Raw genomic sequence first — 22,801 nt, 5'->3', positions numbered from 1 at the left:
TGTTGGCTTAGATGTTGGAGTAAGGGACGGAAAGAGAGAAGTCCCCAATACCTCGCTCAAATACTTGTTGACTGAATGAATAAATACTACAACTGAGTGTTGGGAGGTGTCAAGGAATTTGAGAAACTGAAAAGGGACAAACAGCATTCCTAAGTATCTTGCACTTAGTTTGGTAACCTTCTCTTTATATCTATTCCCTTAATAAATGAATTTTCTTTCCACCTGAAGGTCGACCCCAGAATTGGATTATTGTTATCTTCTCACAGAAGAAGAGAGCAGTCTCATACTCAGAGCAGTGCCTCCATTTTCACATTAACTCTCAGGTCTTTTTGACTTTCAGTCTTGATATTGGATAAGCTTTCTAATGGTAAAATGATAAGGAAAGTTCTAATATATATATATTGGATCTTCATTGTAAAGTCTTTTAAATCAGCTTTGGGAAATCAGTGTTTCCCAATCAGACTTTGCTAAGTAGAACCAAATAGGTTAGTTGAGTTTTTGTAACGAAATTTACTTTCACATAAACAATAAACTTTTTCAATACAAAGAACACAGTATGAAGTCATTGGATTGCCCCACTACCAAAAGAAATATACAGATAGAATTTAGGAAAAAAAGGTTTACAAATGCCTCTATTTTAGTTGGGAGAATTGAAATTTGTGAATTGGTCTGGCATTGCTAACTTTAGGAATGGGCTCATCATTTCACAATCATCTCATAATTTCCTGAAATTTTAGAATGGATAGCTGATAAATGAATGATCATAATGGTTGTTTACATCTACCCATCTTAATTTATATGATTTATTTAGAAAATATGTGACTAATTATTCTTACTTGCAGTGTGCAAACATGCAATTCTAGTATATTGCATATTCAGCTAATATGCTTTGTTAATATATTAGTTAATATAACTGTAATATTATTACTTAAACAAGCAGTATATAGAGAATATTGAGATAATTTACATCCCTTGTTTTGGTTCTAAGTCTTCAAAATTTGATCTGTATTTTACATTTACATCGTGTCTCAATTCAGATTAGCCACCTTTCAAGTGCTTAGTAGCCACATATGTCTAGTGATTTTTGCATTGGACAATAATCTAAACTATGCTGAACAGATGAAGAACTAGATTAATAAATTTTCCCAAAGTCATAGAGCAAGTACTCTATTACAATGTGATTTAGATACCTCACTCATATAATACCAGACTTAAGAAGAAGAATTGTTGACCATTTCTGGGCATGTATCAAGAGCTAAACACTGTTCTAAGTAAGCCAGTTTCATTTATTAATTTCTTTAGTCTTCATAACAATGGAAAAGGTTTTATTTTTTCTATTACACTAATGAGGAAACCAAGGCACAAAAACTTTAGAAAGATTTCAACCAAAAGAATCTGCTTCAAGTCAATGTTCTTGATTATGACAGTTTCCTGGAAATGGATAAAACAACTGACCTTGTATGTTATGGCTGAAAGAAGAGCACAGAACAATATCATCAAAAGTAGTATGTGCCTGTTTTCATCAGTAATAATGCTGTTGGACTCAACTGAACTCTTAGAATAATGTTGTTCTAGTGAGTTGAAGGCATCCTTTCAGCAAATTTCACTGCATTTCTGGCAAAATATGTTATTATGAAAGTCACAGGTCTGAACTTTCAATGCAGCCCTTCCAAAAGAGCTTCAAAATATTTCACTTTCCTTTTCTGATTTTTCCATGTGGAGAATTTTTTTTTATATGTAAATATAGTTGCTTTGGGTTTTGCTTTGTTGTTTCTGTTATTGCAGGAAAACACTGGTTTTTTTGAATTTCTCTTTAGTTTAGGACACTTACTTAGAATCATGGTTAAAGAAATTTCTCTGCATATTCACTTCCAATGCCTTTTCCATGTTACTGACTGCTGAGTAATAAGCTATTTTCATTACACATTGCTTTGCATTAATGATTGCATTAAAATATTTGATCTCTCAGATATATTTTAATGTTTTATATATATCTAATCAATTTATTTATAAAAGAGATGGATTCTGACATGACAAAATTAATTTTTTTTTTATCATGAGTCATCCATTCATGTTGGAAATTCCTAAGGTCAATGTATTGGTGCCAAATATAGGGGTGGGCCTTCATGAGCATTCCATCCACTTAAATCAGTTAGCTTTTGAGAAAGTTAATTTCATATGTCAGTGTGGCCAGGTTGTGGTCTCCAGTTGTTTGGTCAAATGAGCTCTGGGTTGATTGTTATTGTGGGGATATTTCAAGGACTTAAATCATCAGTAAGTTGATAGCATCTATTGCTCATTACATTTACAATCAACTAAGGGGACTGCCTTCAACAATGAGAGATGTCTCATCTAATCGTCTGATGGCTTTAAAAGGAGATGTGATGATTCCAGCAAAAGGAGAAGTGATGATTTCAGCAGTCATAAGGGAGAATTCCTATTTCTTTCAACTGGCTCCTCCTGGGGAATTCATGGAAGGCCTTCACTGGAGTTCCCAGCTTGCAGCTTGTCCTGTGGAATTTGGACTTGCCCATCCCCACAGTGGTGTGAGCCAATTCCTGTTAACAAATATCATAATATTCATGTATTAATATTTATATATATTCTGTTGGTTCCATTTCCCTAAAGAACTCTGGCTAACACAGGAACTAATGCTAAGAATCTCTTTCTCCTCATCCCCTCTAAGAAGAGACAAAGTGCATCCATGTTTTAAAGCTCTAATATTTTCAAACTACATCATAAAAAGTCCATCGCAGTTAGCCTGCCAGCTTTCCTTTCTTTATTTAGATGAAAGGCTATACAATTTGAAGACATCATGGTTAATTAAGTTCGTTATTATCTTTTTGTGCCTTCAAATGTGGAAATGGATACCTGGCCTGCTTAGTGCTGACAATTAGAGCAGGCATTTCCCTTACCTCCTGAGTAATAGTTCTCATGTCATTCTTCTTCTCTCCATGTATCATGCCATTCCTGCCATGACAGTCAAGGGAACCAAACACGTTTCCTGAAGGAACAACAGCTATTACTGTCCATGTTCTCTGACAGGCAATGATTCCAGCCCTGATTGTATATAGTTTTTTTTTTATTTAATGATAAAGAAAATGTATATACTTTTCTTTATTTTAGAACAACTAGAGATGTCCTCTCTCTTGACCACACTATTTCAAATATGGCCTCAGAATACCACAGTTAACTAATGCTACTTTTCCTCTAGCTTTAATTTAAAAGTTAAATAATATTCTACCTCCATTTTTCTACCAATGCTTACCTTTAAAAAGTCAAGCAATATTGGTTTTTTTTAGTGGTTGTGCAGATGGATGTAGTTCCCCAGATTATTTGACAACACATCAGTAGTGTGCTTTGGATGCACACACCCAACCCTAGTGTCAGTGGACTCAAAATTTATGTTCTGTGGTTGTATGTAAGTAGGAAGCATAATGACTATACTGCCAAGTATAAATTTCATTTCCCTGTTATTGCCTCTGTAATTCCTGCTATTACACAGTTTTATTTTATAGGAACAAAAATAGCCTCTATTTAGAAATAAAATCAGTGCATGTTAGCTACAAATACTGAATGTATCAGATCAAAGCATCATTGCTAAATAATATTACCATTAATTTTTTTTCAGCCTCAAAGTGTATCATATTTAACTCCCTCTCTTCCTTTTAGTATGGGCCTACTATTCTTTGTCCTAAATGAATTGAGTCCTCTTATAATAAAAATAAACCCTAATATAAAATTCTAGGAAATGTCAGTTTATGTAGGGAAAAAGTGTAAAACAGTTTATGAGGTAGTTTTGATTGTCCAATTAGTACATTTGCTAAAAAGCTGGTACAGATTTGGATGTTAGAGATTTTATTTGAAAATTTCAAATTTTCAAAATTGCATCATTTTAATAGTGAATGAGATAAAATTAGGTAAAGATATTTAGTACTATTGTTATTGTCCTAATAAGACAATAATACAACTAAAGCCTAGCTTTGATCCTATCACCTCCCCAATCAGTAACATTCAATCACTTCTCATTTACCTAGATAATAAAATGTGAACCCTCTGGGCTGCATTTACGGCCCCCATAATATCACTCACCTAGGCCATCTCTCTTATTGCTCTGTTGTATTCCTTATGTAGGATTCAGTCTTATTCTTCAAAAGTATTTGGGAAGAAAGATTAAAGAGCCTCCCTTGATAACCTTGACCATGTTAAGCATTCATATCTTACTCTAATTCCTTTCTCCTATCTAACGAGATAGCTAAAATGTCCTAAGTAAATATTTTTCATTCAATACAGGGCAACCAGGTTTGAGAAGAACAAACTCTATCAGTATAATTAATATGCTAAATTAGGGGAAAAAACGATGCATAATTATTCAATAGTGTTCTCCTTCCTCACCAAATATTTTGAAGATATTTCCACTTTAGAGGGAGGATCACCCTAGCCCCCAACCAAGTTTATACTTTTCAAGGAGACTTATATTACCACATGTGATGATATGGAGCCCACTTGACTGACCAGTTTTTAGTGTCTGAAATTTAAAATAATTGGTTAAATGCTTTTAAAAATCCTAAAAATATATGCCACAATAATAACTAAAACCGACAGGGTTGATTCTTCCCTTTACCTGAAATGACTACTTCTGGGTATGACAAGTAATTGCACTTATACATATACAAATACACACATATCAATATATATTAGGTTATTTCAATCTGGTCATAATTATTGATGGCCACATAATTCAATGAGCAAAATCATCTGTGACTTCTGTCAGTTAACAAGGGTTTATGTTACCATGCAACCTTAACCAACTTTGCATCAAAAATTTCTTTCCAAACGGAATGACCTTATTGGCAACTGATTTGAAAATGCTTCAAGTGATCCTTAGAGGTGATGTACTTACATATTTATGTGAAAGAGCTTGGAATATTGGGTCCTTACACCTGACACTTCTAAGCCTATAAATATAGGGCTGATGATTGAGTGATTTTTTAAGTCTTTTGGGGATTTCCCCAGCTTCATAGTAAGGAAAATTTTTGTTTGCATGTCATATGTTACCCAGTATCCAAGTACTAGAAATATTGAAGCACAAGTAACCTTGTGTCTCTCAGAAGAATATTCTGCATCTCTTGCATGGCCTCACCTATGATACCTTACTTCTCCACCACCACCATGCACTCAGGCCCTAATAATCTCCCCCTTCTCTGAGTTTCCAAGAATCTTGCTCATGCCACAACATTGGTTATTTATTTGAATGTCTATCTTACACTAACCTAACAAATTCTAAATAAATGTCTTATTCATTGCCGAATCCCCAGAATTAGTTTCATAAATAGTAATTACTTAATAATGATAACTGAATTGAATGAATGTAACATTTCTACCCTCTCTTATTTTCTGAACAAACATAGCACTATCAGTATGTATTTTGACACTGAAATGCTGTCGTTAGTTGTTGCTTGATCATTTAATGTGGGTATCTGCTTGCTTGGTTTGCTAAAGCTGCTGGAATGCAATATATCAGAAATGGGTTGGCTTTTACAATGGAGATTTATTAGTTTGCAAATTTACAGTTCTAAAGCTATGAAAATGTCCCAATTAAAGCATCAACAGGACGATACCATCTCTGAAAACAGGCTACTGGCATCTGGGTTTCCTCTGTCAGTTAGAAAGGCACATGATCAAATTCTGCCCGTTCTTCTTTTCAGGTTCCATTGCTTTCAGTTTCCATGTGTCTGTCCGTGCTTGCTTCTCTGGGCATTTTTCTCTGAGCTCTCTCTTATCTTCATAAAAGACTCCAGTAAAGAATTAAGACCAGCTTGAATGGCTGTGTCATATCTCAATTGAAACAACTAATCAAAAGGTCCTACTGACAATAGGTCTGCACCCACAAAAATGGATTAAAAAAACATGGACTTTTCTGGGGCACATAACAGCTTCAAACCAACACACTATTTAACGTCAATTATTAGTCATATTTCTTTTTGTACCCCATTCCCTGAGAATAACATGTTGAATAAACCTAACACAATTTTAGCCCTCAGGTCAGAATTACTTCTAAAAAGATAATTTCAAGCATCATTCTAAACCCACTGAATCAGAAGGTCCAAGAGAAGAGCTGAAAATCTATAGTTTGAAAACTAAGAACTAAAACTGATAATCAGCTAACTTTGGAGAGGCTTGGACTAGAGTTTATCAGAAAAAAGTCACGCAGCTGAGAGTGAAGAAAACAGAGGATGTCCCATGTGTGATGGTGGGTTCAGGTGTCAGTTTGGCCAGGTAAGTGCTGGTATAACTGTTGCTGCAAGGATGTTTCATGGCTGGTTGATAAACTAGAAGACTTGCTTATTAAATTATCCATCAGTTGCATCTGTGGCTGATTACATCTGCAGTCAACTAAGGGTGTGTCTTCTGCAAGCAAATAATCCAATCAGTTGGATTTAAACCAATCAGTTGAATACTCTTAAGGGGGAAAAGAGAATTTTCATTTTTTCCTGCAGGCAGTCTTGTGGAGTTCATCAAGAATCTTCATCAGAGTTGCCAGTCCCATAGCCTGCCCTATGGATTTTGGACTCTTGCATCCCCATGGTTGCATGAAACACTTTTATAAATCTCATATTTACAGATCTCTCCTGTTGATTCTGTTTCCCTAGAGAATCCTGGAATATACACCAAGTCTCTTGCTATTCTTCACTGCCTTAATTGTGAACATTGACACATAGCTCACTAGGACCCAGAAATCAGAGCTTAATTACTATCACCTGAACTATCTTAAAGGTAACTAATAAGTCAATTAATTATGGGAATACCTAGTATATGTGCACATATGTACATATATGCACATACTTTATGGATAGTTTCCTGTGACTGAGGTATAAAACTGAGGAATTCTCAATGATATTGAATTTAGTTTGAAGGGAAACTAAATATTCATATCAATATATATGCAAATTGAGTAAGAGAACTTAGGAGAAAAGGGAAAGATGAATTATAGAATGAAATAAATGCCTTTTAGTTGGAACCGAGGAGTAGTGGATTGGGTTATACACTATGGTATGTGTGGTCCAACATTTCACAGGCTCATAGAGAGCTCAAATCTATTCTGGTTTTTCATCCTTTGATTACCATAAAATTTGCCTTTTGAAAGATTGATAAGGTGTTTGCCTGATTTTATAATGCAACCTTTGTGAGTCTAGTGAGCTAATAGCAGTGTACATCTAGGAGAAATCTGTTTTAACTAGCAAAAATGTCAATTTCTTTTCAATGTGATAAGTAATTTCACACCCATTTGAGTACATTGAAACAAAAAGTTCCTAGAAAAAAAATAAAACCGATATGAAATTATGCACATGAAATTGTTAAAAGCTTATACTGAAATATAATCAACTCTTGCATAATAAAAAGCAGATGAGAAATTTTAAAAAATGTTAGTCTCTCATTTTCAAATGAAAATATACATCATCTGTGGACCTGATTGTCTGCTATTTTTAGTCCAAGGAGAAGACCCTCTAGTTATACATATACATAATTATTAATGTGTTAGTTTCTGAAAATAAAAAGTGTTTTTAAGGAATATTTATTCTTGGGTCTTCATTAAGGGTTGTCAGGACCTTTATTCTGAGCAATTAATCAATCTGTAATGGATGACTTTAAGAAAGTCTAGTCATAGTCTAATAGACCGTGTGATAGGACTGGAAAATGCATCTTCAGATTGCCCATAGTGTAATTATAGTGCTGATATCCTGAGTCCCATAATTTTCTATACCTACTGTACACTAGAGAAAATTTTGTTATTGGTGATTTTTTTTTCATTGCTTTCCACTCCAAAACCCAAGGCAAACCTGAAACTGGTAGATATATAAGTAAAACCAAGGGAGATATTTCACAACATGAAAAGATATTTAACAGTCAACAATTTGATTTACTTCTTAGTACCATACATGCTTTTCCTTCCTACCCTTATGTGAGTGTGAATATCTTGAGCCTGCAAAGAATCCTATTGCAATATGTTTTCTTCCATAAAGATTCCTAAGTTTGTGACTGGCCACACTTTACTCACTGTGCCCTTGACTTCCTGTTGTAAGCTCCTTACTTCATAAAAGCCAAGCAGGACTTATAAGAACATAAGATGAAAAAATAAAACACATTATATCTATTACTTTGCTAAGTCCAATGAACCTCCTTCAGTATCTTTTAATCAATAAATTAAACACATATATTTTTAATTACCTATACCATAAGACACTATGGACAACATAAACTTCTCTCAATGAGATTTACTCTGGTTGGAGCAATGGGACATTTAACCATGAATTAATTAGGTAACTATAAAAGAGAGTATAAGTTTTAGTATTGTACTGTATCTTACTCTAATTCACATTGGGATTTCACGTAAGTGGATGAGAAAGAAAGTAAAATTAGGGGTTCATAAAATGGTAGAACCGGCTTGAAAGAGGCAGAGATGGATAATGTGAGACAGGGATGCTTCAGGCTAGTTTATTGAATTTCCTCTATTTTACTCTGTACCTATATGCAAACTTTAAGTAAGCTACCATCCCAGGAGGTTTTTTAGCAAGTGGAAAAGTGAGAAATAAATGAGGAAAGGGGGACTGAGTATGAAGATTGACACTTTCACTTTATTCTACTTTCACTTCCCCTTCTATTAAATCAATGTCTGGGTTTTGCAAGAGAAATTACTAGACCCAGAAATCAGGGTTCCTCAGAGTATTCCAAGACAGCTCGTTGCCTAGTCTGGAGTCTTCCATTTTGACAAAAGCAGATACAATTTCTACATTAACATTTCGATGTCAAAAAAGAAAAAAGGCAGGGGAAGAGATCTGTTGTGGAAGAGCGGAAAAGAATAAAGATATGTGGCTGTTTATTTGATTCCAAGAAGAATTGAGTTATGTATTTGCAAACTCATTTACATTGTTGTGCTTATGAATTTTCATACATTATGCATCACTTTCATAATGTACTTGCTCTAATGTATCAAATTGGATCAAATAATTAGTTCAGTAATATACAGCTACTGTCTAATTTACTGCCTTTTAAAGTGGAGTTTATTCTCACTGAAACAAAAGTAGAGAAGTTGACAAAGTGGCTTTAAACTCACAATGGATTATAAGCAAAATAACGTATTTATATTACTAAGAGCTTGATCATTTCTAGGACAAGCTCTGCTTTGCAAAATTCCTTGTAATTAATCTTGTAAACTCTCCACTATGTCAGACTTGTTTCTGGAGGAGAGTGTAACTGCTCTTCTTATCAGTGGGTTCTACCATTAGCCAGGAAAGATGTGAAAGCAACCAGGAAGCTGGGTAAATTAAGGCCAATGCAGGCAACTTTTAAATAAGCATTATTTTCTTTTTCTAAGATGTCCTCAAAACAGCATTTATTAATTTAATCAATGACACAAGCATAAATGTCACCCTGCTAGGCTGAGGAATGAGGTGGAGAAGTTAATGGAAATCAAACCTATGACAGGACTTCTAAACTTGGCTCAACATCCATTATCTCAAATGTGACTGTGTCATAATGACAGATCACAAAGAGGGAGTAGAAATGATGAACAGGGTAAACACAGGCACAGAATGCTCATTAATTCCATTCATCTTGACCTAATGGGTGTCCTGGCTTAGCAAGGTGGCACTTACATGAAGGAAACTAATGTTCTGAATAGAGGATGTTGGCAGAACAGAACCTGAGATACCATACGGTCATGGGTCATAACCTGAATATTTAGTTTATGGATTCTGAGAGATGAGTGATGAAAAATAACACTGTTTGAAAATATTTGGTAATGTTAATTGGTTAAAAATGTCATAACACACACACACACACAACACACACCTTGACGTACTCATTATGACACTGTGATAAAAGCAAGTTAAAAAATTTCGGGTGAGGACTAAACTCACCTGCTTGTGACTATGTGTTTAATAGAACCTACTTTTTTTGTTTTTTCTGTATAATACTCTTAAATATATGAGAACTCTGGAAAGAGACCCAAGTTTCAAGGTTAAGAGCAAAATGGTGCGAGCTGACAATCTCTTATCACTTAACTATATTTGGATTCCAGCTCATTATTAAATGACTAATGGTTGAACTACAAGAATGTCTGAGCTTATAATTTATCATCTATCATTTCCTTCTATATACTTCCTAAAGTATATTATGATGATTGTTTTGGGAATTTTTCCCCTCTGTTTTTTACAAATGATTTTTTGAGACCTGGGCTTCAGATGGACCGGTGAAACCAATCTATTGGCTTTGTGCCCATCAGCAGAGAAGAAGTAGATCATTCTTACATATATTGCTTGAATGACTTTTGTTAATTGTCTGGTCTGGTCAATCTAAAGCATGAACCACATCACTTTTCAGAAATACATCTATTTCTTTAAATCCTGCAAGATATATTTCAGTTAATATTTAATAATATATTTGTTTATAGATTTGAAAAGCTGGTGGGGACGGGGGAGGGAGGCAGAGATGATAGGATAACAAAAACAAACTAGAAAATGAGCCACTAGATTATTCATTTGATATTATCAGGGCCCTTCTACCTTGCATTAGGAAGTCGTAGTCATTAGACAAACACAGGTTCTCTTGATAAAAAAACTATGCCCTTATTTCAACCTCTTTCTTTGATAAGGGACGCCAAATCTCAGGAAAGGTAAGCCCAAAGAAAAGCATGGCTAGAATAATTTTCACATCACTGTGTGATAGGCAGTACTAAGAATCACAACAATGGGGTCATAAAATATATGAACCCTTAAGCATTTTGGCTCTTTCAATGTCTTTGAAACTAAACCATTAATTATTCAACAAACTCTTATAGGTGCTTAGAAAGTAACATCGAACAAAACTGATGAAGATTTCTTCTTCCTGAGGCTAACATTCTATTGAAGAACAGTAGAAAATTTTAAAATTTATTTAACTATTAACAAATGAATAATACTACGTTTCAGGTACTATTCTAAATGTTTGACAAATATTTATACATCTGATTTTTGCTCCAACTCTGAAATTGGCATGTTAAGTGGCATAATATCACTTAAATATAGACTGTGGTAAACTAGAGACGTCATTAGTTTAAGATGGTGTAAGGCTGGCATTACTCTGATATCAAAACCAGGTAGAAATATTAAAAGAAAAAAATACAGGCCAATATTTTCTTCATAAAAGATCTCATAATATTTTAGTGAATCCAGTTCAATAATAAATACTGTAATGTGATATATGTGATAGCATATAAAATCCGATAATACATGTTATTCAAGTGACTTTAACCTCAAGAATGCAAGGTTTGTTCCCTGCCTCTCCACTTCTCTTCAATTCTAGTACTATTTGCAGAGTGATTTTTTTTAAACAGATATTTCCTCCTCTGGGAAGGTTTCTTTAATTTCCAAGGCTGACTAAGTGCCCTTTCTCCATTATTTTCCAGCCCCCTGGACTTCTCAGCTCTTTAATGCAATTATTATGTTATTCAGAACATAATTCCATGTTTTATCTGCTGCCATTAGATTTGGGACTGCTGGTAGTCTGGGACTGTGTCTCTTTGTTTATGAATTCTCAAAGCCTGTCATGTATTGGTTGCTTAATAAATATGAGTTGAATTGAACAGAACTAGGGGGAAGCCCAGACAGGCCCTAATTCTAAAGTTTTCCCTATTTTTCTACTGCTAAAATTCCTTAATTAAAGCTTTGGTCTTTGGGACTAATAAACTGTCCTTTATTAATATGCAAATATTTCTGACTATTTAACACATTTCAGGCTTTGTCAGAAATTTACACCTTAGTGTTAATTGTTTATCAGAGCCCTTCTATTGCTAGAGTTTGCTGACAGCAGATTTTAATAAGGGAAATATGTGTGAGATGTGTGTGTGTGTGCAATTTAATGTTAAGGAGAGCATGAGTGATGGAGGAAAATAAAAGAGAAAGGATGAAACTCTAAACTGATTTAGTGCCTGGAGACGAAGAACACTGATGAAAGTCAGCATTACAGAAGTTGACCTGAAGCCAGAGTAGAATAAGCAAATGAAAAGCCTGGGCAGAATATTATGATCCGGTGCCCAGGGAGGCTAATAATTTAGAATAATTAGCCAATATTCTTGAAAAACTTCTTCAACATTTATTAAGTGAGAACGACAAGATCATTTATTAATTAAAATGGAAAACACAGATACATTCACTTCTGAAAACTGTCTCCACGTAGAAACAGAATGAATCTGCTGCAGAAAGAATTCTGCAAAGCATTTCTCACTTTGTTATTCAGTTTGATATTTTTGTAGTTGATCTGTATATTTGTACATATGTTTAGTTTTCTTCACCAGACAACGTTTTTGGATGCATATTGAAGGGTTTAATCTGTAGAGTTTTATAAATTATATCTTCACCATGCAATACTATTTGTTTTTAGAAGTCAGTTGGTTGCAACTCTGTAAGAGTCTCAGAACCACACAGTCACATTAAATGTGCCCTATGGAACTCTGGTTAAGGCATTTCTTCAGGATGTTCTTCAGAAGAATCTGTTCCTTGTCCTTTCCTAGCTTCTAGAGGCTACCCACTTTCCATGGTTCATGGACCTATTCCAGAAATCAGATCATTCCAACTTCTGCTTTCATCTGTCATTACATTTCTTTTTCTGATGCTGATTTCCATGCCTCTCTCATATTTAAATGGACCTCTGTGATTACACTTTGCCCACTCATAAAATCCAGGATAATCCTCCCATCTCAAGATTCTTAACTTCTACCAAGTTTCTTTTGTCATGTAAGGTAACATATTCACATCTCTTAGGGAGGAGTAACAGATTTTTTTATTTACGGGAGTTGGGGGGTGGATATTACTATGCCAACCACATGGGTATTTCTTTTTCTTTGGGTTATAATCCACCACCTAATTTACTTATTCTGTTTCTCAAATTGTTTCAGCTTTAAAGTTTGTTTCTTTATTTGAATTAGAATGAATGAATAATGCTACTTGCTAATATTGTGTAGATTTCATTAATCTAATATTTATCAAGTACTAGAGAGATCCCTAGAAACAACACTGCCAAAGCCTCTCCTTTCTTGGAGTTTAATCTCTACTTGGGGGAGAAGGATAAAAATGAAAGAATATTGAATTATAGCAATTTCTGGTGCAGAGTACTTAAACACTGCAATCACATTATTGTGTGAAAATGGCACCATTTTATATTTTGTCAATTTATTCCATGATACTTTTGTGTCTATTATAAAAAAGGCTCCTGTGCAGTCTTAAAGGTCAGCGATCCCTCACTCAAGCTCTGTCATGTGAGTGGGATACTGACGTCATTATTGGTGTGACAAGTCAGTATTTAAAAATGACTTTGGGAAACTACACTTATGGAAAAACATGGTAGACATGCCTTTCCCTATTGCTCTCGCTAAGCACAACCGTAACCCAGGATCCATATATAAAGCAAACATAAGAAGGCCCTGAAAGACGGAGAGCAAAAGGCAGCAAGTGAGCGGCACCTCACGACCCAAGAGCAGCATACTGGTGCATTCCCTGGATTTTCTTTTGGCCTCACATATCCCCAACTCATAATAAAGAAGAGGGCGGCCTGGAAATGTCAAGGGTCGCAGGCAAAAAAATAATATGCAAGAAATGTCAAAAAAACTAGGAATGGACAGCCTAAAGAAAGTCAACTTTTGGACAATAACTGCTGTACTCCAGGCAAATATCATCGAAAAAAAATCTGCAGCCACCAAAAAAATCTGCAGCCACCCCAGTCTTACTAACAAGGGCAGAGTAGGAAACCAGGATTCCTACCCCAAGCAAAGTGTGATAAAGCGTGTCAACATCCCTTCAAGGTGGTATCAGAGGAGGTCAAGTAGGCAGCTGGGACTTTCATACCTACTACAGCAGTAACAACACCGTCTCTCAATTTCTCAGCCCTAATGATTGGCAACAAGGCTCCCTTCCCATTCCAAACTAGTTGATATAAGAAGAGAACGAGTAGAGAATCAGAACTGCACCACCACCTAGTGATAACAAGATCACTTCTCCAACCCTCTCAACAAGCTCGGCCTTGGGTGCCAATGGAAGCAATATGGGTGCAATCTTCAAGAAGACATAATGGCCCTCCATATGCACATGTAACAGTGCACTGTCAATATACATGAGTCAAAACATGATAGAACTGAAAGGAGAAATAGACAAATCCATTATTATAACGTGAGATTTAAACATCCTTTTTACAGTAATTGATACATTAAGCAGGCAGAAAGTCAGTGAGGAAACGGATGACTTGAACAGTACTGTCTGTCAACTTGATCTCATTGGCATCAGTCAATAATTAAATGCACGTTCTTTTCCAGCTCAAATAGAAAGTCCACCAATTTTGACCAGATTCCGAGCCGTAAAGCAGAACTTAAACAATTTCGAAAACTAAAAACACTTTTGGGTATATTCTCAGACCATAATGGAACTAAACTAGTAATCAAAAACAGAAAGACACCTGAAAAACATCTAAGTATTTAGAAATTAAGCAATATACTTCTAAATAACACATGAGCCAATGAAAACTTTCCAAGAGAAATTAAAAACCATTTTGAATAAATGAAAATTTGAATACAATATATCGAACTTAGTGGAATGAAGCTAAATTGGTATTTAGAATGAAATGCACAGTCTTAAAATCATATGTTGGAAACTAACGATGTAAAATCAATAACCTAAGATTCCACCTTTGAACTAGAAAAAGAAGAGAAAAATTAAACCTAAACCAAACAGAAAAAGCAAATAATAAAAATTTAGAGCAGAAATCAAACATATTAAAAATGGGAAAATTATAGGGAAAATCAATGAAACTAAAAGCTAGTTTTGAATAAGATTAGTAAGTTTGAGAAACCTATAATTATGCTACCAAAATAAGGAGAGAGAAAATTTCAGTATGAAATAGAGCTCACCATCACTGATCACATACATATTAAAAGGAAAATAATGAAATACCATGAACAACTCTATGCTCACAAATTTGATAATTTCAATGAAATGAATTAATTACCTGAAAGCCACAAGCTACCAAAATTCATTCAGTGAGTAGACAATTTGAATAGCCCAAAATCAATAGTTGACTTGAACAAGAAAGTACTTGTGAGAAAGAACTATAGGAAGAGGGGAAAGCATTAATTCACAGAGAAGAATAGAGGGCAAAAAGAGACATTTCATCAATGAAGATGTAAGTATGACAAATAATGCCCATGAAAAAATATTCAATATTGTTAGCCACTAGGGAAATGCAAATTAAGATCATGATGCTGTATCACTATGCACTTATTAAGACAGCAAACAGAAAAATAGTGTCAATACTAAATACCATCAAGAATGCAGAGACTAGATCTTTGCTGATGTTAACGTACAATAATCTAATCACTCTGAAAATGATTTTGGCAATGTTTTAAAACAATAGCCATACACTCCCAATAAAACCTACTAGTTACACTCCTGGGCATTTAGTCCATAAAAATGAAAAATTTTGTCTGCACAACAACATATACACCATTGTTAATACCAGCTTTATTTGTAATAACCTAAAACAGGAAGCAACCAATAAGTGAATGGTTAAAACTGATGTGATACATCAATAACACAGAATAAAACTCAGCAATTAAAAGAAGCATACTGGGTGGGCCACAGTGGCTCAGCAGGCAAGAATGCTTGCCTGCCATGCCAGAGGATCCGGGTTCGATTCTCAGTGCCTGCCCATGTGAAAAAAAAAAAAAAAAAGAGTAAAAGAAGCATACTGCTTACTATCAATACATGTAAGAACTTGAATGGATATCAAGGGGCATTAATCGGAGTGAAAACAAACTGCAAAGGGTCACAAACTGTGTAATTTCATTTATATGACATTCTCATAATGTCAGAGGTAGAAAATAGATTTCCAGGGTTTGTAGTTTTCCAGGGCTTGAGATTGTGTCGGAAGATGCATTGGTGGAATTTTAAAGGAAAATCATGAGATAGATATTTATGATGATGGAATAATTCTGTATCTTAAAAGCTGTGATGGTTACATGATCAATACACATAATAAAATAATACAGAATTATTCATAGACTTCCACCTCAATTTCCATTTTGATATTGTTCTATAGTTATGTAAGATAACACCAATGAAGAAAACTGCGTGAAGGCTATATGGGTCCATTGTGTTCTATCTTTTCAATTTCCTGTTAATCTATAATAATTTCAAAATAAAAAGTTAAAAAAAGTTCAATCCTACAGTGAGTCAGACAATTACTTTCCATTTATCTGGTAAGCTGTTCTAGTTTTCTTGGCTGCTCAAACAAATACCACGTCACGGGTTGGCTTAAACAATGAGAATTTGATGACTCACAATATTGAAGTTAAGAAAAAATCCAAATTAAGGCACAGTAAAGATGAGTTTACTCTCCAAAGATTGTGGCACTCTGGGTCTGGCTGCTGGCAATCCTTGGGTCTTAGCTTGTCACATGGTAAGACACATAGCGGCATCTCTTGGTCTTTCATTTCTCTTTCAGTCTCTGTTTATGTTCAGCTTCTGGTGCTACCTCTGTATTTCTCTCCTTACTCTGAATTTCATCCCACTTAAAAAAAATGACTCCAGTAATAGGGTTAAAACTCATCTTGATTGATGTGGATCACACTTTAACTGAAGTAACTGCATAAGAAGTTCTTATTTACATGATTCACAAGGACAGTAATGGATTAAGTTTAAGAACGTGTTTTTCTGAGGTACTTGCAACTCCACCACAGTTTCCTCCCTGTGTTTCTGGATCTATGCTTTTGACCTGCTATGTTTGGTTTACTGATGCCCACTAGGGACTGTCTACTTCTCTTTTTTAAAGGGAAAAAAAAGAACAATATATCAAATCTCGATACACATAACATTTAATGCACTTTAATTTGAAAATAAATGTTAATTTAGAATGACTGTTACAGACTATCTCTGAATAAATACATAACTTTCGGGAGATGCTGTTGCTTTCTCTGATGAGAATTATTGTAACACTCCATAGGATGCTAAAATGGAACTTTCTCTGTCTCAGTTTTAACTAAGGTGCCAGCAAAACAAGAACAACAATAAAAATAGTTGGTGAATATTCTCACATTTGAAAAAGAGGTAGACATCTTATGCAGTATTTATAAAAGACAAGACAGAAGGCTGTTTATGAGACCATAAACAAAGCACTAACCACTAAAAAACTATTGCTGAAAACTCTGAGAGATGAACGTTATTTGGGAAAAAAAAATGTGTTGGGGGTCCATGGTATTTTACCTCTCTGCCTCCTTGGAAGAGGGAGGAAAGGACAAGTAAAAGGTAGTTTAACCTATGCAGCTTGAGCTCCAACCCAAATTGGGAAGAGCCCAAACTGAGAAGTAGACTTGCAATGGGAAAGATCTATATTTCCAAAATGTTGTAGTAACAAGGACGCGTTAATGTTTCCGAAAGACCAAACCTGAGTCTCAAAGAAGAATCTGGAGATGCTTTAAACCTTGCTCTAGAGTATTGCTTGAACGTGAGATTTGCCATCAGCATACAGGTTGAAATACTGAATTTCCAGGAACTAAAGAAAGAAATGTAATTAACCAGTTAGATGGCTCACATCCTGGGAAGTACAGTAAAATGTCTCCAGTGGAAGCTTTCTAATGAAGCAGTAAGAGCGCCTGCTCTATCTTGAACTCACCAAGTCCAGAACACAACAGTGCAAAATTCACTGATACCAGTAAGGTATCAACTACAATAACTGATTTTTTTTTTATTCCTTACTACCTTGTTCTCTCTCCTGCTGTGTCCCTAGAAGATCCAGAGCCAGCTTCTTCAGTGAACTAGTAATAACAAGAACTAGTAAGTTCTGGGAAGATGTCAAAATAAGATAGATTGATTTCAACTCTGCTCCAAGGGATGGCTAGAGAAGGGATGGGAGGGCAACTGAGAGGTGATTCCAGGGTGTAAGTCGGTGACCCTGGTTACAAAAGCTGAGGAATTGAGAAGCAGAGACTTGGAGACCATCCAGCTAGTGCAGACAGCTTAATGCAGAAACTTGGAGCCCTCTAATGTGCATGGACAGGGAGACAGGAACTGGGAAGTAAACCAAGCTGTATCCATGAACACACTACCATCACCAGCATAGCCTCATGACCCGTGACTCACCCCGCTCCCCACATACCTTAACCCTGTCACCCATCCCCTCTCCCCAAGTGCCCCTATCCTGCCAACCCCTCGAGTGCTTACCCATGCCCTATCCCCAATACGAGCACAGCCCAACCCACTTCTCCAGTGCCAGTGCAGTCTCACCCCACCCCTCCTGAGCCCTGCTTCCTACTCCCTGCCCCTGTGGGTGATCATCAGTCCATAAAGGCTGCCAACTTTTATCTCTATGCCTAGGCTACACTGCTGCTAGGCCATACAGTCCCACAGCAGGCAGTCCCCACCCCACCCACACACAAGCTTTGCTCATGGGTACATCAGTTTGCAGCACTCCCAGATCCATGTATGCACGTGGCCTCCAGCCAGTCCCCAGCTCTGGAAAAGTGATAACCTGAGCAGCCAGGCCACATCCATCTCAGTCCATGCAGGTGTAATGCACACCTGCTGCCCTAGTTCTATGCATGTGCAAAAACAGCCCCATGCCTTAGACTAGCACACACCAGGACCCTGCCCCCGAGACCCATGCACCTGCAAAGCCACATCCTCACCTGCCACTGGGCGCCCACACTCACAGGCATCAGGATAGCAGCCCCAACCTGTGCCTATACTTGTACTGCAATGCATTACTGCACTGTCATGTCCTGCCTCGTGCCCTGCATCCTCCTCCACCTCCATCCCCCAAATACAAGGCTGTAGATTACTGAAAGAAATCAACTTCCAAAGTAAACCAAACAAAATATTTACATGCCGTGAAGACAGTAGAAGTTCCCTAAGCATATCATGATACAGACAGATGTAGCCCAGAATAACAGCACAATTAAAACACCAAAGGAGACACAGACACTGGAACAACTAATCAAAGATGTTCATAAAATCTACTAGATAAAATAAATGGGATGGCTAATGACATAAAGGATATCAAGAAGACACTATACCTTGCTGGAGACGCGGGTTCAATTCCTGGTGCCTGCCCATGGAACAAAAGGACACTACAATAGCATAAACAGGAAATTGAAAGAATAAATAGAAAAATAGCAGATATCACAGAAATTTAAGATGTTGTAGACCAAATAAAAAACATACTAGAGACACACAGCAACAGATTTGAAGAGGCAGAAGAAAGAATAAGTGAGCTGAAGATAGATAACTAATTTCAAACACTCAAAATAGCAAAAGGTATAAAAGATGGAAAATTTTGAATTGAATCTCAGGGAAATGATGGACAAAACAAAGTGCACAAATATAAGAATCATTGCTGTCCCAGAAGGAGAAGAGAAGAGTAAAGGGCTAAGAAGGTTAGTTGGGGATATAATGGGGGGAAACTTCCCAACCCTTATAAAGGTCATTAATAGTGAAAAAAGCTTAACAAATTCCAAATAGAATAAATCCAAATAGGTCTTCCCCAGGACACATACTAATCAGTCCATCAAATGTTAAGGAAAAGCAGAAAATTTTGAAAGCAGTAAGAGAAAAACAATCTACTACATACAAGACTGAATTCAGATTACTCAACTGGCACCATGGAGGCAAGAAGGCAGTGGTATGATATATTTAAGATCCTGAAAGAGAAAGACTTCCAGCCAAGAATTATGTACCCAGCCAAATTGTCTTTCATAATTGAGGGAAAGATTAAAATTTTCATAGACAAATAAATCCTGAAAGAATCTGTCAGCAGGAGACCTTACCTACAAGAAATACTAAAGAGAGTTCTGCCAATTGGAAAACAAAACAAAACAGGAGAGGGAGACCTGGAGGAGGGCACAAAATCGAAGAGTACTAATAAGAGCAGCTTAAAGAATAAAAACAGGAGGAAAAAAATTATTACACATCTGACAAATAAAAAACCAAAAGATAAGATTATGGATTCAAGGAACACCTTCTCAGTAATAACTTTGAATGTTAACGGACTAAATTTGCCAGTTAAAAGACACAGATTGGCAGAAGGGATTAGGAAATATAATCCAGTTATGCTGCTTATAAGAGACTCATTTTAGACATAAGGATGCAAATAGAATGAAGCTAAAAGGTTAGGAAAAAATGTTCCTTGCAACTTGGAACCAAAACTATACAGGTAGCTATTCTAATATCCAACAAAATAGACTTTAAATGTAAAGGCATCATAAGAGACAAAGAAAGAAACTGCATATTAATTAAAGGGACAATTCACCCAGAAGAAATAACAATCATAAATATTTATGCATCCAACCAAGGAGCTCCAAAGTACATGAGACAGACACAGACAAAACTAAAGGGAGTGATAGATTTTTCAGCAATAATAGTATGAGACTTCAATACACCATTCTCCTCCACAGATAGAGCAACCAGACAGAAGATCAACAAGGCAACAGAGAAGTTAAACAGCTTGATAAATGAGTTAGACCTAACAAACATATATAGGCCATTGTACTCCAAAACACTAAGGTATACATTCTTCTCTAGAGCTCATAGAACTTTCTCCAGCATAGATCACATGCTGGGGCACAAAACAGGTCTTTATGAATTTAAAAACATTGAAATTATTCAAAGAACTTTCTCTGATCATAATGGAATGAAGCTGGAAATCAATAACCCCCAAAGAATGAGAACATTCACAAGTATATGGCTATTAAGCAACACACTCTTAAACCACCAGTGGATCAAAGAAGAAATTCCTAGAAAATCAGTAGCTATCTGGAGATGAATGAAAATGAGAATGCAACATATCAGAATTTATGGGATGTGGCAAAGTCTGAGCTGAGAAATTTATTGCCCTAAATGCCTATAATAAAAAACAAGAAAGAGCAAAAATCAAAGACTTAACTGCTCACCTGGAAGAACTTGAGAGAGAACAGCAAACTAACCCCACAGCAAATAAAAAAAGAGAGATAATAACAAAGATTAAAACAGAGTTGAATGAATGGGAGAGCAAAAAAAATAAAACAATAAAAGGAATCAATAAAATCAAAAGTTGGTTCTTTGAGAAAATCAGTAAAATTTATGGAGACAGACTTTTTGCCTGCCATGCCAGGGACCCAAATTCAATTCCTGGTGCCTTCCTATGCAAAAGAAAAAAGAAAAAAAAAAAAAAAAAGATGGGCCACTAGCAAGACAGACAAAGAAAAAAGGAGAAGGGATGCAAATAAGCAAAATCAAAAATGAGAAGGTGTGCATGACCACAGATCCTGAAGAAACAAAAGAAATCATAAGAGGATACTATGAACAACTATATGCCAACAAAACTAGACAACTTAGATGAAATGGAAAAATTCCTGGAAACATACAAACAGGAAAAACACACAAAAAGGAACTCTGCCTAACTTTTTTATGATGCTTATGCCATTTTAATACCAAAACCAGGCAAAGATGGTATAAGAAAGGATACAGTACATTAACAAATCAAAAGGGAAAAATCACATGATCATCTCAATTGATGCTGAAAAATCATTCGACAAGATTCAACATCCTTTTCTGATAAAAACACTTCAATAGATAGAAATCAAAGGTAGTTTCCTCAATATGATTAAGGGCATATTGAAAAAACAATAATCAGTATCATACCCAATGAAGAGAGAATGAAAGCTTTTCCCATAAAATTGGGAATGAGACTAGAATGCCCTCTGTCACTGCTATTATTCAATCTTGTACTAGAAGTTCTAGATAGAGTAATCAGGCAGGACAAAGAAATAAAAGACATCCAAATTGGAAAGGAAGAAGTATAACTTTCATTATTTCCAGATGACATGATACTATACTTGGAAAATCCTGAGAAATCTACAACTAAGTTACTTGAGCTAATACACAAATTCGGCAAGGTGGTAGGATATAAAATTACTGTGCAAAAATCATTAATGTTTCTATACACAAGCAATGACTTACTGAGGAGTCAGTTAAGGAAAGAATTCCATTCAAAACAGCAACTAACAGAATCAAGTACTTAGGAATTAACTAGGGATATAAAGGACTTGTACACAGAAAACTACACAACATGCTAAAAGACATCAAAGACATGGTTAAGATGTCAGTTCTACCCAAATTGATCTACAGATTCAAAGCAGTACCAATCAGAATTCCAACAACTTATATTGGAGATTTGGAAAAACTATTTACCAAATTTGTCTGGAAGGGGAAGAGACTCTGAACAGCTAAAAGCATCCTAAGAAAGAACAAAGTGGGAGGATTAACTCTTTCTGACTTTAAAACTTATTATAAAGCCACAGTGAACAGAACTGCATGGTATGTGTACAAAGATAGAAATATTGACCAATGGAATTGAATTGAGAGTGCAGAAATAGACCACCAAATCTATCATCAGTTGATTTTCAATAAGTCCCCCAAATCCACTGAACAGGGACAAAATAGTATTTTTAATAAATGGGCATGGAAGAACTGGATATCAATAGTGAAAAGAACGAAAGAGAACCATACCCTTACATCCTGTAGAAAAATTAACTCAAAGTGGATCAAACACCCAAATAAATTATCTTGCTCCATATAGTTTCTAGAAGAAAATAAAGGGAAACATCTTCAAGACCTAGTAATAGGAGATAGTTCCTAAACTTCACACCCAAAGCACAAGCAACAAAAGATGAAATAGATAAATGGGAACTCCTCAAAATCAAATGCTTCTGCATCTCAAAAGACTTTGTCAAAAAGTTGAAGAGGCA

General features: G+C 35.6%; 1 long non-coding RNA gene across 4 annotated transcripts in view; it reads right to left on the bottom strand.

The window, feature by feature from the left end:
• Positions 1–1,281: 1,281 nt before the first annotated feature.
• The window catches only part of LOC143646216 (uncharacterized), a 92,249-nt gene continuing 70,729 nt past the window's right edge, over positions 1,282–22,801 (bottom strand). For 3 of the 4 annotated variants that reach the window (XR_013157384.1, XR_013157388.1, XR_013157385.1), the window contains one exon: positions 1,282–2,558. This is a non-coding gene — a long non-coding RNA (uncharacterized LOC143646216). Of the gene's footprint in view, positions 2,559–2,914; positions 3,005–22,801 lie in introns of those variants that run through there. The other variant, XR_013157387.1, reaches the window with a different exon arrangement.

Source organism: Tamandua tetradactyla, chromosome 9, assembly GCF_023851605.1.
Source record: "Tamandua tetradactyla isolate mTamTet1 chromosome 9, mTamTet1.pri, whole genome shotgun sequence".
NCBI lineage: Eukaryota > Metazoa > Chordata > Mammalia > Pilosa > Myrmecophagidae > Tamandua > Tamandua tetradactyla.
Note: the sequence above shows the minus strand (reverse complement) of the source record. Positions and strands in the feature narration are given on the sequence as shown.